General features: G+C 35.7%; 1 long non-coding RNA gene across 1 annotated transcript in view; it reads right to left on the bottom strand.

Annotated features, from left to right (window-relative positions):
- Window positions 1-12,155, bottom strand: part of LOC144966749 (uncharacterized) — a 182,212-nt gene extending 170,057 nt beyond the window's left edge. The window contains exon 1 of the long non-coding RNA XR_013644264.1: window positions 12,047-12,155. This is a non-coding gene — a long non-coding RNA (uncharacterized LOC144966749). The remainder of the gene's footprint in view (window positions 1-12,046) is intronic.
- Between the last annotated feature and the right edge of the window lie 2,675 nt (window positions 12,156-14,830).

Raw genomic sequence — 14,830 nt, 5'->3', positions numbered from 1 at the left:
GTGTTCTAAAACACATTATAATACACTCAAGAAACTCCATGTGTTGTTTCACTTTGTTGATAGGAAACTGAGATAGAAACGTTCGCGTTCGGTTCCTGTTCGGTTTGGCAACTAAAAACGAGTGAGTTGCACTCACTTTGCTATGACAAAACAGGAGACCGACTGAGCAGAATTGTTAAATGGAGGGCAAGACGGATCGGAGAGAAAAATAAATGCACTCAGTTTGCAGCCTATCATGAAACGTTTATAGATAGAACAAAGTTGACATCACTTGGGTCTTTGTGCTTGTTTTTGCCATCCATTTTTAGGAGTAATTCTCATACGTTTAAGGTTACACATAGTTTTGTGCGTTGGCCCGTTATATTTCCGGATGGCAATGTTGTGCGTTTTTAGCAAGCACACAGCATCTATAGTCTAATATAATTCGGGGAGAACTACTCATAAAAATGGCTGACTAAAATCATAACAAAGAGCTGATTGACGTCAATTTTGTTCCTTCCCTCGGCAAAAAGTCTGATATCGGTTTCGGGTGCAAGCAATATTGAATAACAATTATACCAAAGAGCTACATGAAATTGAAAGAAAACGGGATATTTCTAACCCACCGCCTCCCTCAAACTTGTGACGGGGAGATTTAGATGCTGTAAATTTAATTTACGATAGATATTATGAAATTTTGATTGTATTTTCGTGTTATCCGGAGGATAAATATTCTTTCTTGGAGATACAAATATTAAAATTGGCAATCGCTTGCCTTGGCTCTAAAATCCCGATATTTTGTTATCTTGTTCATCCCCACATAATACCGTTTTGAATTAATGGATCGTATTTACATTATGAAAGTTAAGATTCAATTTGGATTGGGGTTTGTCAGTGGAAAAGAAAAAAAAACATTAAAAGAAACATCGACAAATAACTTCAAAGATTATATCAAGTTGATGTAAGATTTCTCAATTTTCCGTATAATCAGTTTATGGTCATAATCTTAGTTGATACTTCATCAACACCATTGGCATCACCTCATCTGATATTACCCAATACCGTGACGGACACAAGAGTGAGAAACAAATTATCAGATAACTGCGAGTCGTCTTTCTTTGACCAACAGGCCAGGGTGGTAATTAGAGAGCGTATTAGAATGTACTGCTGGACTCAATAACAGTACGTACGTCATAAAAAGCTGACAGCTCGATGAAAGAATGTTTTGTTGTTGTTTTTTAAAAGCTTCTTGTTAACCAGTTAATTGCCGCCCTCTGCAAAAACACGTATTTAAAAGTTTGGCCAGAAAACTCGTCCTTTCTAAATATCGATCGATTTAAATGACCCTCATCTTGGCAAACACTCTCAAATTTGGGAAGACCCAGGTTTGATAGTTTTTGCCAAGAGGAGGGTCATTTAAAACGATCGAATTTTGAAGGACGTGTTTTTTGGCCAAATTATGTTCAAATAAGTGTTTTTCCAAGAGTACTGCAGTTAACTGGATAAAACAACGCTTCTTTTTAACATAAATTCCTTTGTCATTTACAGCTTCGGTTTTCTTTCACGGAATGGATGCTCTGCCATACCCAGGAAGTCCCATACTTGAGAGTTTTTCTCAACACGAGTGTCATATTAAATCGATATTTGAAGAACAAGTCTTCTGCAAAAATACATTTAAATATCAAATTAAGAATTATGGAGCAGGCACTGGTGTGAGATAAAGATTTTGGAATAGAATTTTTCCTTGTATTTTTCTTTATAGCTTCGTCTGACACTGTTTCATACAAACATTTTCAGATCTTAAAAGCAAAATAAATTAATGTGTTCTTTTCAGGTTATATCGGTGCTATACCATATTGTCATTAAACTTATGTGTTATTTAATATTGAACTAGGCTATTTCTTTATCAAATTTCAATGAGTAAAGGATCATAATATAAGTATAGCATTTTTTTTACTACAGAGTCATCTGAGTATACTGAAATAGGGCCTGTACAGATTTTGAGCATCACTGACTTCTTCATATATACTCATACCAATCGATTTTAATGACCATGATTACAGAAAATCTTAAAACCTAAGGCATCGAAGAAGTTTCGTTTTAAAAGGTTTTTGAAAGATTTCTGTCTCGTCTACATGCCTCGGGAATGAAATGTAACTGTTGTCAAAATGTTTTCTTCTTTCTTCTTCTTCTTCTACTTCTTCTTCTTCTTCTTCTTCTTCTTCTTCTTCTTCCTCTTATCACTGTGTTAAAACATCGTAATAAATGCTCACAAATGGTGGGGTCGACTGATTTGGCTGCTTGGCTAGACCTGCCTAATACTATTGATTTTTGGCTCCAAACCGGCAATTATATAAAGATCTTTGATTCAATAAAACTTCTTGAAAACAACGTTTTGTTGCCGTAGCTAGTCTATATACAAGGGAGTTAAAAGCACTATTTTAATATATTAATGACAAATTGGTATTGTTTAATAGTAGTTCTAATGTCTGATATGCTAAAACCCCTGAAAACTACGAATTTTTTCAAGTCCAGGTTGGCAGGTGGTCTGTACTTAGCATGTCCTAAAGGTGGCTATAGATCTGTTCAATTATTTCACGTCGATCTAAACACATTTCACACGACAGTATTTTATGTTCAGTTGTGCTCCAAAACACACTTTTTATTTCCATTTTGGCCACCAGATAACTTTTACTTCCATTATCGATCATTAAAAGTGTCCTAAAACATCAAAGTATCTGAAATAGGAGGCTTAAAAGAAATCTCAGTCTTATGACATTTGAAAAAAAAATTGGGGATCGTCTTAATCGGTGCTTGTCTGAATTAATCACTTTCTTGATAAAACGTGTGAACAATTTTAAGTATTGTCGGATAATGGCAACAATTGCCCAGATGTCATGACATTTGAACAGCACTTCCAATTGTCAGTATTTTTTTTAACTGTTGCACTAGCTTCAACTATTGAATATTAATCATATTCTTCATGATTGTTCACTTGTCAAGAATGTATTTTACCCTATTTTAGCCAAGTTAATAGAGTGATCAAGAGTTGTAGATGTTTGAGTGGCAAGGAAATCGATACAGATGGGGATTTCCGTCGTGAAATTCGAGAATTCGGTCAATATATATTTTAATCAAGTTTAAAACGGTTGGTAAATAAATAAAAACCTTTTCGTGCCTGTTTGGAGGACAATAAAATGTAAGTGCGGTGCTTATACGTGATCTCAGATAAAACCCGAATTTTAATATAGAGCAGTATCCACTAAATGTGCTCAGAACGGTCTGTAAGGCATCGCAAACCAACAGGAACAATTAACAAATAGAAGGGGACAAACTTCTGTTTATGGTATATTTATAATATTACAATGTTTTCAACAAAGAAAACACTGTAATTAGAACATATAAGTGGAAGTCCTCTCCAGAGAATCAAATTTGCTCCCCTCACATCGGAAATCAAACCAGGGATTTACTCATCAAAAGCCGAGTGTAACTATTAACCACAAAGTCGAACAAAGAGTTTTCGAGCGCAACTGCAAAACTCGGGCTAACCCATGGCTTTATTTTGTTTGCCTTTAGTAGAGGTTGCACACTTTGTTGTGGGTTGTTATATTGGAAGAAGATAATGATGCGGTGGAAGAAGACGAAGAAGAAGAGGAAGAAGAAGAAGAAGAAGAAGAAGAAGAAGAAGAAGAAGAAGAAGAAGAAGAAGAAGAAGAAGAAGAAGAAGAAGAAGAAGAAGAAGAAGAAGAAGAAGTAGAAGAAGAAGAAGAAGAAGAGGAGGAGGAGGAGGAGGAGGAGGAGGAGGAGGAGGAGGAAGAAGAAGAAGAAGAAGAAGAAGAAGAAGAAGAAGAAGAAGAAGAAGAAGAAGAAGAAGAAGAAGAAGAAAGAGGAGGAGGAGGAGAAGGAGGAGGGGGAGGAGGAGGAGGAGGAGGAGGAGGAGGAGAACAAGAATAAGAACAGGAACAAGAACATGAATAACAAGAAGTTGATGAACAACAATTACAAACCACAAAAACAATGGAAGGAAGGAAAAATTTCAACAATCCCTAAACAGCAAGACATTCATGTGCCAACCTGTATAGGAAATGGTACTATCTGAAAATTTGAAGGGTAAATTATAAACTTTTAATGATATCAAAATGCTGATTCACAATATTGAAAGCCATTTCTTGAACTGCGAAAAGCTGCAGTTTTGCGATTCTTAAGATTTAGTCTTAAAATCTGTCGTTAGTCCATTCCCTTCAGAGACGGCTGGTTGTGTGTATCACAAGTACGCGAATGAGTGACAAAGAAGAAATACACCCCACTGATAGCTAGCAAAGTCAGAATTAGGTATTGAAGTCACGCAGGAGATAAGCCTATAAGCTTAAAAAACAAATTGTTGAATTTTCTGCAATGTGACAAGTTTTAAGAAAAAGGTAGGGTTTGTTTATTGTTCTCTACTCTAACAGTGAGAATCGACATGTACCCATTTGCAGGTCTGACAACCCAGATTATTATAGGCTCATTGATATAATGGAAATACTCTCAAATAAAACGCAAAATAATGTCCATTACAACAATGTTAAAACAGGCCGATAATTGGACCTGTCAATATGTGAAAATATGTGATGATAATATAGTAATAATAATAATAATAATAATAATAATAATAATAATAATAATAATAATAATAATAATAATAATAATAGTACGTATTCAATCAAATGGGTAGCAAGCAATGGCTATTGCCCGTTTAGAGCTATATAAATCGAGAAAATCTCTCGTTCTATATGCCCAATGAATGTCTAGAAGGACTACCTACAGAAGATGGAAGTAGTTAGTTGGATTAATATGTCATTTTTGTAATTTGACGCTTTTCGTCAAGAAAGATCCGTCTATCATCTAATCAAGGAAACAAGATCTTTTAACCATATCTCTCGTTCTGCAATTATCGATCGTTTAAACGTCACTCCTTTTGTTAAAAACTCAAACCTGGGACTTCTAGATATAATATATACTGTTGTACTTTGATAAACAGCTTTTATGGATATTATTACTCTTTTATAAGTCGATTAAAATCAATCCTAACTTGTAACAAAAAAAGGCTTTACAAATTTAATGAAGATAAAATAAATATAAACATTTATGAAAACGCATTTCCAAGGACCAACCAAGTTCCATGCGCTTCACAAGGATTTATTTATTCACCAAGCAGGCCATATGGAACCATATTTCCATTTCATCTGCCCTAACTAGCTTTCAATTTTCGTCATTGACTGTAGCCCGTAATCACTCACATCCGAGTCGAGTTGGGTAATGTGTGTAAAGACCCTTACCCAAGGACACAACGACAAGACGAGAATTAATTCTCCACGATAACAATTATCCATCTTACCACTGGTCACGCTTAACATTGCTTGACGTTTATGGCACGATGAGACAACTAGCCACACACAAAAAGTCTCAGATTAATTTGGCATAGGCACCTTTAAATATGCCAAACAGCCGAACCAGTCCACCCCACGGGGTGTGGGCATTTTCCACAATATTTTAACACAGTAAAGAGAGGAATTGCAGTGCCATACTTGACGACACCATGTAGTATATGTTTCAACAACTTGTATTAAAATTTTGAGTAATGCACAGGATCTGTGGGGTTAATCGTTTTGAGTAACAGTAACAAGCTTGTATTGGAGTCGGCTATGGGGTTGGGGGGGGGGGGAGTGAGAACGTCAACTTAATATATCGATGGATTATTTTCCAACACCGTTTTTGACGCAACAGTCACTCTTTATAAAACGTAAACTCTGACACAACATAATAAAAGGAAATAGACATGAATGGTGTTTCATATCATTTCGACATGAAGTAGTCCCTTTTTGAAAGTAATTTTTAATATCTAAGAATAAAAGGAGGAAGAAATAAATATTAGAGAAATAGAGGAAGCCAATAAGATGCAAAATTCATTCCATGCCACGACCATTATTTTTGGGGGGTTTTGTTGCTTTTGAGATTTGTCTGAATTTTATGTCTGATGAGGTTTTTTCCATATTTATTCGAGTATTTTATATATATTTTTTGCATTATCAAAGTATAAAAACCCGACTTGAAGGTCAAGGCCAGACAATCTAAGAAACTTAGAACCGGAAGGATTTCCTTTGCGATGAGTCTTCGTTACGGCTCAACACGACATTTAAAACTGTTGTTTAATAGTGACGTACATAGTTTAAAAGAATGTGGCCAGAAAATTCATCCTTCAAATTTCGATCGATTAAAATTACCCTAATCTTGTCAAAAACTCTCAAACCTGGGACCTCTGGAAGTCCCAGATTTAAAAGATTTTGACAAGATGAGGGTCATTTTAACTGATCAATATTTGAAGGGTGAGTTTTCTAGCCAAAATTTCTAAAATGTACTTTTTCAAGGATGGTATATACCTTACTTGGCGTTGCTTTGATGAGAGGAGAGGTTCGTTCTCGCGACGTATGCTATAGTTTATTTTGTTAAAAAATTATACTAAATAAAAATTTCCTCAAACATGAATGATAAACTGTCAAGAAAAGCAAAAGAAAATTCTGCGGATTAAAACTAGAGCCTGTTTCTTGAAAATTTTAACCTCTGAAAAATATTTTAAATTAAATCAAAGGCTCCATTTCAAAAACAAACAAAAATTTTTTTTAAATGTAAGATTGACTATATTATAGTATCTAATCCTTATGTATCGGAGCCTCCGTTGTTTTTACAAAAAGTGACGAATTAAAACATTACGATGATCTTTGCTAAATAACAACAATAACAGCGACGTTTTTCTCTGGAAAATAAAATGAGCTTTGTTCTGATATTAACTTAATATTCCACAGCTCTTTGGTAAAATTAATTAAATTTACGTCACTTGGCTCTTTGTAATTGTTTTGAGACCGCCAGTTTAGCCATAAGTTCTTGCAAAAGTCTTTCACACTATATACGTCAAAACTTTACTCATAGTTTTGTGTTGGTACGAGTTATCTGACGGTCAGAATAGGTGAATATTATATGAAAATGCATGTCATTGATAAACATTGAGGACAATAAAGATATATTATTATTATTATTATTATTATTATTATTATTATTATTATTATTATTATTATTATTATTATTATTATTATTATTATAGACGTCTGCCACTTTCCATTGCTAATATATAGTGATATTAGTTTTACCTCGTTTTCAGTTAAAACCCGTATCACAAGCCTTGGCGTCTCCCTCTAATTCTGAAAATACGATGGTGAGTCAAAATGTAATGGGACTCTGCTTATTACATTAAAAACCAATTAAATCAGTAACATGCATCACATCTCAAATTAAAGCTTGGCATTAGCCGAGTAGAATGCTACGTCTCAACATAGTCTCCGACTCTCTCGATAGCCACAGTACGTCTTTTTTAAGGGCCTGTATCCCGTCCCAGAAATCTGAGTTGACTGAGCTTTGAGCTAAATTTTCACTGCTGTCTTGGCTTCTTCATCACTTTCAAAGCAATGTCCTCTCAATGCCTCCTTCAGTGGACCAAAAGATGAAAGTCCGAGAGTGCCAAACCTGGTGAATAAGGAGGTAAGACATCGTTGTCCATCCAAATCATATGATTGCCAAGGTTGAGGGAGTGTCAGATTGTGTGTTGGATTGCTTCTAATTTTCTCCTAATTGATGATATACACCTTCAACCAACCTGAAAACACTGCTTCTAACTAATGCCTAAGTTTTAGAAACTTTCTCGGGGTGTTTGAAAATATTACTCGAGGTTTCTCCTTCGAGAGCAAGAAATTCAATGACAGCTGTCTGTCGCCGATGGACATCTATAGGGGCAGCCATTTTTAACTGCGATAATTTTGTCAAAATTTGACAGAATCAAAATTTTCAACTTTTGTCTTCAGGAGTACATGTATAAGTCTAATTGAGATAGAGATGACGTCATATGGAGAAAATGAAATAAGTAGGAGATTAGTCCCATAACTTTTTGATTCAGCGTCGTATAAAAACCCCAGTCTCGATAGCACAACAAAACAACTGAGAAAGATCTTCACGTATCACTTCATATCACTATACAGAAGATAACAATCTTAAAGGACTCTTGATTAGCTACGACAACAAAAACAGCAACGACCAAAATAAGTAACGAATAAGATTTTTGACCGATATCTCGAATTCTATTGATCCCAAGGACCAAAGGACCAAGTTACGAGATCTTTCCTCGAGGCCAATAAGTTATTTATTTCGGTTAAAAAATAATATTATAACAAAATATCTAAGAAAATCATAGGAAATGGTAAGAAGAATGAATGGAACATTAATCACATTATTCAATGGCCTGATATCATTATAATTTATCTGACCCGAATTTTGATATGAACAAAAAAAAAGAAAGAAAGGGAGTGTTATAATAATCTCATCGCTCTTTAATATGCTTTCTCTTAACTAAAACTGTGAGGTGTATTGACAGGTTAAGATAATATCGAAACCCACATGTTCAGGGTTTACATCGTTTATAAATTGTTTTATTAAGACAAAGAATACGGTTTAACAGTCGTGACGCCACTTCCCTCGTAACGGCGCATAGCAACTGATTCTACACTATCGGAACAATGACATACTTCTCCGACAAGCATAAAAGTGTATCCAGAGGAGAAAGACATTATAAATCGGATCATGGTTTGACTTTTATACATTCTGATCACATGACATGTGAAAAAGTTCTATCCAGCATGAAGAATAAAAAGTACCGATTTTCTTTGTTCAGAACCAAGCTGCTGGTTGCTGGGCGGACTTGACATCAGACTATTGAATCCTATTGCCCAAATGTATAAAGTCACGTGATACTGGAGAGGAATGGACATATATTTTCATTTCTAGCGGTGTAAGCAGTGTCCAAATCGGTCAGATATCACAAATTATCTGACCCGTATTTCTTTAACCAGTTAACTGTCGTACTCTGGAAAGAGACGTATTTAAAAATGTGGTTTAAAAACTCGTCCTTCCAATAAATTTCGATCGATTTCAATGACCCGACCTTCACCTTGGCAGAATTCTCAAACCTGGCAGCATCCCTTCTTTTCACTTCGAGATAACCAATAACCTCAAAGCGGTATTATGTCGGAATGAGAGGATGCTCAAAAATTATGAGACTTGTATTAAGTTTCTATGTATTATCGCGTACAATAAATTAATGCCGTCTTTTGAAATGATAACAAAAAAAACACAGAAATCCCACACTCCTTATCATATATATTTAAAATCACTGCTAAAAAATTTTCACACAAGGACATAATACCGTTTAAAATCGATGGGTCACATCAGTAACCCATCTCTTCAATTTTAAGCCATAAACGTGATTTAACTCTCTCCTTACCGATCATTTTCAGTATTTTCCCAAAAATGGCGGGTTACCCAGCAGAAAAACATGATCTTTTAAACTTAAACAATCTCTCTACAAAACAACTTATGTTCTTATTAATTAAACACAGATCATTGGGATGTACAAAATAAATCTGAATAAGAATACCGTATATTGTATCGTAACAAATGTGACGATTTTGCTTTTGGTGGTAAGGAGAGGGTTAAGTCCTAAGTTTGTTTTTTACGATGAGGCGAGAAAACAGTGTATTTTTTAATATCAAAAAAAAAATAATTTCCGATAATTCAAAATTCAAATTCACTTTTCAACATCTGGGCAACTCCTAACATCTTATCAGATTGAAGTCATGGACCACGTTAACTCCATTCTATTGATGCTATGCGTTTAGGTAAAATGCTCACTGCATCCACGAGCCAGATATAACGAACTAACACTTGAACATTTAGAGTCTGGTTGATAGAATTTTCTGACAACTAATCATCAAGATGACAGTCTAAACATAATAACAAAGAAAAAAAATAAAATAAATAAATTCCCTTTATTCATCCCATAGGAGAATTTTTGTCTCCAGGGTCAATTCCAAGGGAAGACTGGAATAACCCATGCGTCAGCCGTAGTGCAGCGCCGCACATTGAGCTTGGGCGAGGTGACTTGCTCAAGGCCACACAGCAGGCGGCGGGTGATCGAACTCGGTACCTTTCGGGTACGAAGCAAAGACCGTACCGCTGAGCCACGCTGCCCCCAACTGAGTGACGTCAATTACGCTCCATCTATTGAAACCATTCTATTGGAGATCAACCAACAACAAAAAGATTCGGACGCAAACATCCTTGAGCTCTTCTCAGGTTTGTATTTTATCTATAGATTTGACGACTCCACTATGAAGCTCACGTGAACACTTTGTTTAAAATGGAAAAGGAGTTAAAATGAGATTAGAAGAGTCTTGTAAATGGTAACACACAAAAAGTGCTCATAATCCCCTCTCAACTTCACACGAAGAATATCGATCTTTTGTGAAGAAGAAATGGTCTCTTTGCCTAGACTTTAAAAGATGATTGAATATCAGATGCTCAAACAAATAATGGAATGGGGGGCCCCGATAGCTTAGTTGGTTGAGTACTCGTTTCACACGTAAAGTAAAGGGACCACGATCGATCCCGGGCGGGCGAAGTCCGTGATTTATTTCTGACCCTCACGGTCCACCCAGCAGTAATACTCATCACTATTAGTGACTACAGTAAACAAAAAGTTATCGCTTAGCTACCAAATTTCCTTTTAGTGACAAGATTAAACACAAAAAGTTATCGCGTGGTTACCAGATTTCCTTTGATAAAGCTCACTGGTTTTAATTTTGAATTGGTGCTAACTACGCATCGCATTTCCAAGTTTGAAGCATGAACGAATATGATTACAGAGGAAAATGACAAAATATCAAACAAGGAATGTTGGGGACTCACAATCCATTGTCGGTCAACATTATCCAACCCACCTTCTCAAAACGGTATTATGCCGAGACACTGAAAGTTGAAGAATTATACATTTTAATCATATAAAGAGAGTCGCGAAGTCTTTATGTTTTATTGAAGAGAATGAACATAACTTTTTTAAAGTGTCGAAAATCTAAAAATCTCTTTGGCAACAGGCCCATCAGGACATAATACCATTTTGAGATGGTGAACCACATATTTGGCAGCCAAGACATTCTAAGATTTTTCTACAACAGAGACGACGTTCGAAACATATAGTCGTAGATCTGTTTTTTTTTCGTACCGTAATGTATTTATGTTTTTATTGTTTTTTGTTGTTGGCTGAAGAAGGGTTTTGAAACGTTCCATGATTTGGTTTGTTTGTTGTTTTTTGTTTTTTTTTTTTGGAAGCTGTTATATTCGTTTTTGTTTAGGCTGCCTCTATTCTTTGCTTTATGGCCAATGCATAATAAATGCTTATTGTCCCTACAATTTGCATAGTTAAAACGATAGTAATAATCGTAGAAGAGTTTATAGAATAAATAAAGATAACGTCACTCAGCTCTTTGTTACTGATTTTTTGGTTGAGTCACTAGTTCTCACTGAATTCTCTCAATCAGACTATACACTTTTAAGGTTACACATAGTTTTGTGTGTTAGTACAACTGATCTGGCTGTTTGAATTGATGATTCATTTTCTGAAACGCATACTATCGATATTAAAGTTCAAATATCGATGAATTAAGATAACCCTTAAACTTGAAAACTTTTTCTCAAAATCACAGGTTTGAAAACGTTTGACAAGTTCTGGTTCACTTTTTGAATTTTTTCATCGCTGTCATATATATATAAGATTCGTGAATTTCCATGTTCGGATTTTCGAACAAACTACCAGTGCCGCTGTGCATACTTTTATACTACCTCACTTCATATCAAAATGCATTCTTTTTTACTATGATTTGTTCTCGAATTCAGCGATTAACGTTAAAATATTTTATTGTAGTCAGGATATCATTACGCGTCAAAATCTATTTTTAGTAATTACCGGATGCGGGCAGATTAAAAAAAATATTGAACTGCTACGTTTATTTACAAAGGATAATAGGAACTCCTCGTAATATTTTTTGCTATTACGCTATAGTAATACTGGGTTTCCCCCAAAACCAAACGGGTATAATAATAATAATAATATTCCTGGCTTAACGACAGTAATAATCGTACAAGTGCTTACCTTTAAATGACCCGTAACAAGCATGATGAGTACAGGATAAAATATCACCGTTAACCGTCACACATCATCATAAACACACTTGATGATAAACTGATACTAATAGCCACAGTCCGAGGAGATTGTCCCCGCCATCGGCGTGAGCGGATGCTTTTTTACCCCCAACTTCACACAAAATCCCACCCTCGCAAACGCGCGTGAGCCAGTTACAACCACAACGCGGGGAAATGCTGTTGAGAGAAGAAGGGAGAATAGAAGGGGGAGACTGGGAGACGTTTAGGAGGTATGAAGAAAAAGAATGGGTGAATGAATTTGAGAGAGTGTGAGAGAGTGAATGAGAGATTGTGTCAAGTCAAAACAAAAAATTAGAGTGAATGATATTTAATGACGTGCGATTAATTCGAGTACAATGGCGAACTCATACATACAAACACAAATACGTGCGCACAGAGAGAGAGAGAGAGAGAGAGAGAGAGAGAGAGAGAGAGAGAGAGAGAGGAGACAGGGAGGGGTATGAAGAGAAGGAGATATAAAAAAAACAGGAGGGCGAGTAAAAGGGAAGAGACAGATTTGAGAGATGGGGCGATTAGAATAGGAGGAGAAAAACAAGAGCATTTATATTGCGTAATATCCACTAAGCATGATCAAAGCGCTATTACAAAGGGTCTCCAGCTAACAGCCGAACTTAACATGTAGGACGAGACATAATGTCTGATTGGCGATAATGTGAGTAAAACCCCTATTTCAAGGACTTAACTATGCACCGCTCAGATTGGGTCTCGAACGCAGGACCTTCCGATCTGAAGACGTGAGTCATACCACTAGACCACATAGTCGAAAAGAATAAGTAAATGGTTGAGTGTGAAGCCATTGGTGGGATAAAGTAGGGGGTAGGATTCAGAGTGAGCGAATGAAATAAAAGAGAATGTTAAAGAAGTAGAAAGAGGGGGGAAAGTTGTAAAGAATGAATGAGTGGGTGGGTGATTGATAGAAAGAAGTTGATTAGAATTACAATGAAAGAAAGCGAGATAAATAGCGGAAGAGTGGGAGTGGGGAGAGACATAGCGAAAAAAATTGGGGTAGTGTAGGAGAGGGTCAGAATTTGGAAGAATTTGTAAGCTCATTGAAAGGAAAGAGAGAGGAGAGAGAGAAAGTTAGAGAGAGAGAGAGAGAGAGAGAGAACAGAGGGAAAGATAGGTTGAGAGAGACAGACAGAGGTAGAGAGAGAGAAGGAGGGAGAGATACATTTTGACGATTAAATGGGTCAGTATTTAGACAGCTGGAGAACTAAACAGAGTTGGTGAGCTTATTGGTAGAAGTGGGTTGGTGAGAGAGAAAGAGAGAGACGGAGAGAGAGAGAGAGAGAGAGAGAGAGAGAGAGAGAGAGAGAGATGTGGCAAAAGTATATGATTGACAAAAATGGACTGGAATGAGTGACAGCGGTGAGAGAGAAACATAGGGTTAATCATACCACTAGTTTTAAAAAATACCAACAATATTGTGGACCTCGAGGTAAAACAATTATTGCTAGGAGCTGTTTGGAATTTCAAAATGTTAGCTGTCGTTTTAAGATCCGGATAATCTCGTCGCCTACGCTGCCGCACTCGGAATCAAAATACACTTGACCAACAACCAATCACTTTGTTCTTAAATATGTCATGTGGTCACTATCCAATCTGAGAGTGAGAAGAGAGTTTTTCCCTAAACTCGTTTACTTTGACTTTTAAATGCGTTTTTCTCAAAACTGCAAAACCTATCTCCTCCCTCAGTTTTCAACCAATCTTCTTCAAACTTTCTACAAACAAGTGTCATACAAATACGCAGGACCTCTAGGAGCCGGATTTTTTAAAACAAAATTAATTTATGAGTAATTTGAAATTATGTAACTTTTTTCAAGGGGAATAATCGAGTAATAACTTTGAACTTAATTTCTAAAGTTTCTAATTAAAAAACAAAAATCAGGCTTCTAGAGCCTCTTTATTTTACTTTTTTCTACCTCTGGCCAAAATATTATGGCAATGGGTTGATAAACAAAAAAGACTTTGACTTTTTAAGAGTTGTTGTTTATTTTCCAATATGGCGTCGTTTCCATAGCAACGGGCAACTTTTTTCGAAAAAAAATGTATGCAATCATCCTTCCCAAACATATACATTATGACTGTGCATAAAAGTTTATGATATTTCATCAAATAAAAAAATGACCTTTTAGTGTCGCTCACCCCATTCCCCTTAATTGATTTTTAATTGATATAATTGATTGATATTTGAAGGACAATTTTCTGGCCAAAATTACAAAAAAAAGTGTTTTTTATAGGGTACAGCAGTAGTACCGGAGTTGAAATAGATTACTCTAGAAATTAGATGGCAGAAAAAAAACATTTTTTCTCAGCCTTTACGTCTTATTTTTCTACCAATAAATCAATGATATTCATTTATACATGTGAGTCAAAACTTCAATCTGATATTGTACGGACAGGAACTAGATACAAAAATTGAGGTTTGAAGTGGAATTGCCTATCACCACTATAGGACTGCATAATCATCATCTCTAAAATGAGAAAGTTTATTGAAAAGGGGAACTGATGTCAGAGCGCCTATATAAAGGACTTTGAAGCCCTATTGAATCCCCTGAAGACAATAAAGCTAGATAATGACTTCTATTTTTTATTCTTATAAACTAGAAATTTTAAAACTCTCAGGTTTGATTTAACCTGTAACTCGGAACCGTACTCTGGAAAATCTGTATATTAAAATCCGGCCAGAAAACTCGTTCTTCAAATATTGTTC

Source organism: Berghia stephanieae, chromosome 2 (genome assembly GCF_034508935.2).
Source record: "Berghia stephanieae isolate SIO BIC M18660-M18661 chromosome 2, UCSD_Bste_1.3, whole genome shotgun sequence".
Taxonomy (NCBI): Eukaryota; Metazoa; Mollusca; class Gastropoda; order Nudibranchia; family Aeolidiidae; genus Berghia; species Berghia stephanieae.
Note: the sequence above shows the minus strand (reverse complement) of the source record. Positions and strands in the feature narration are given on the sequence as shown.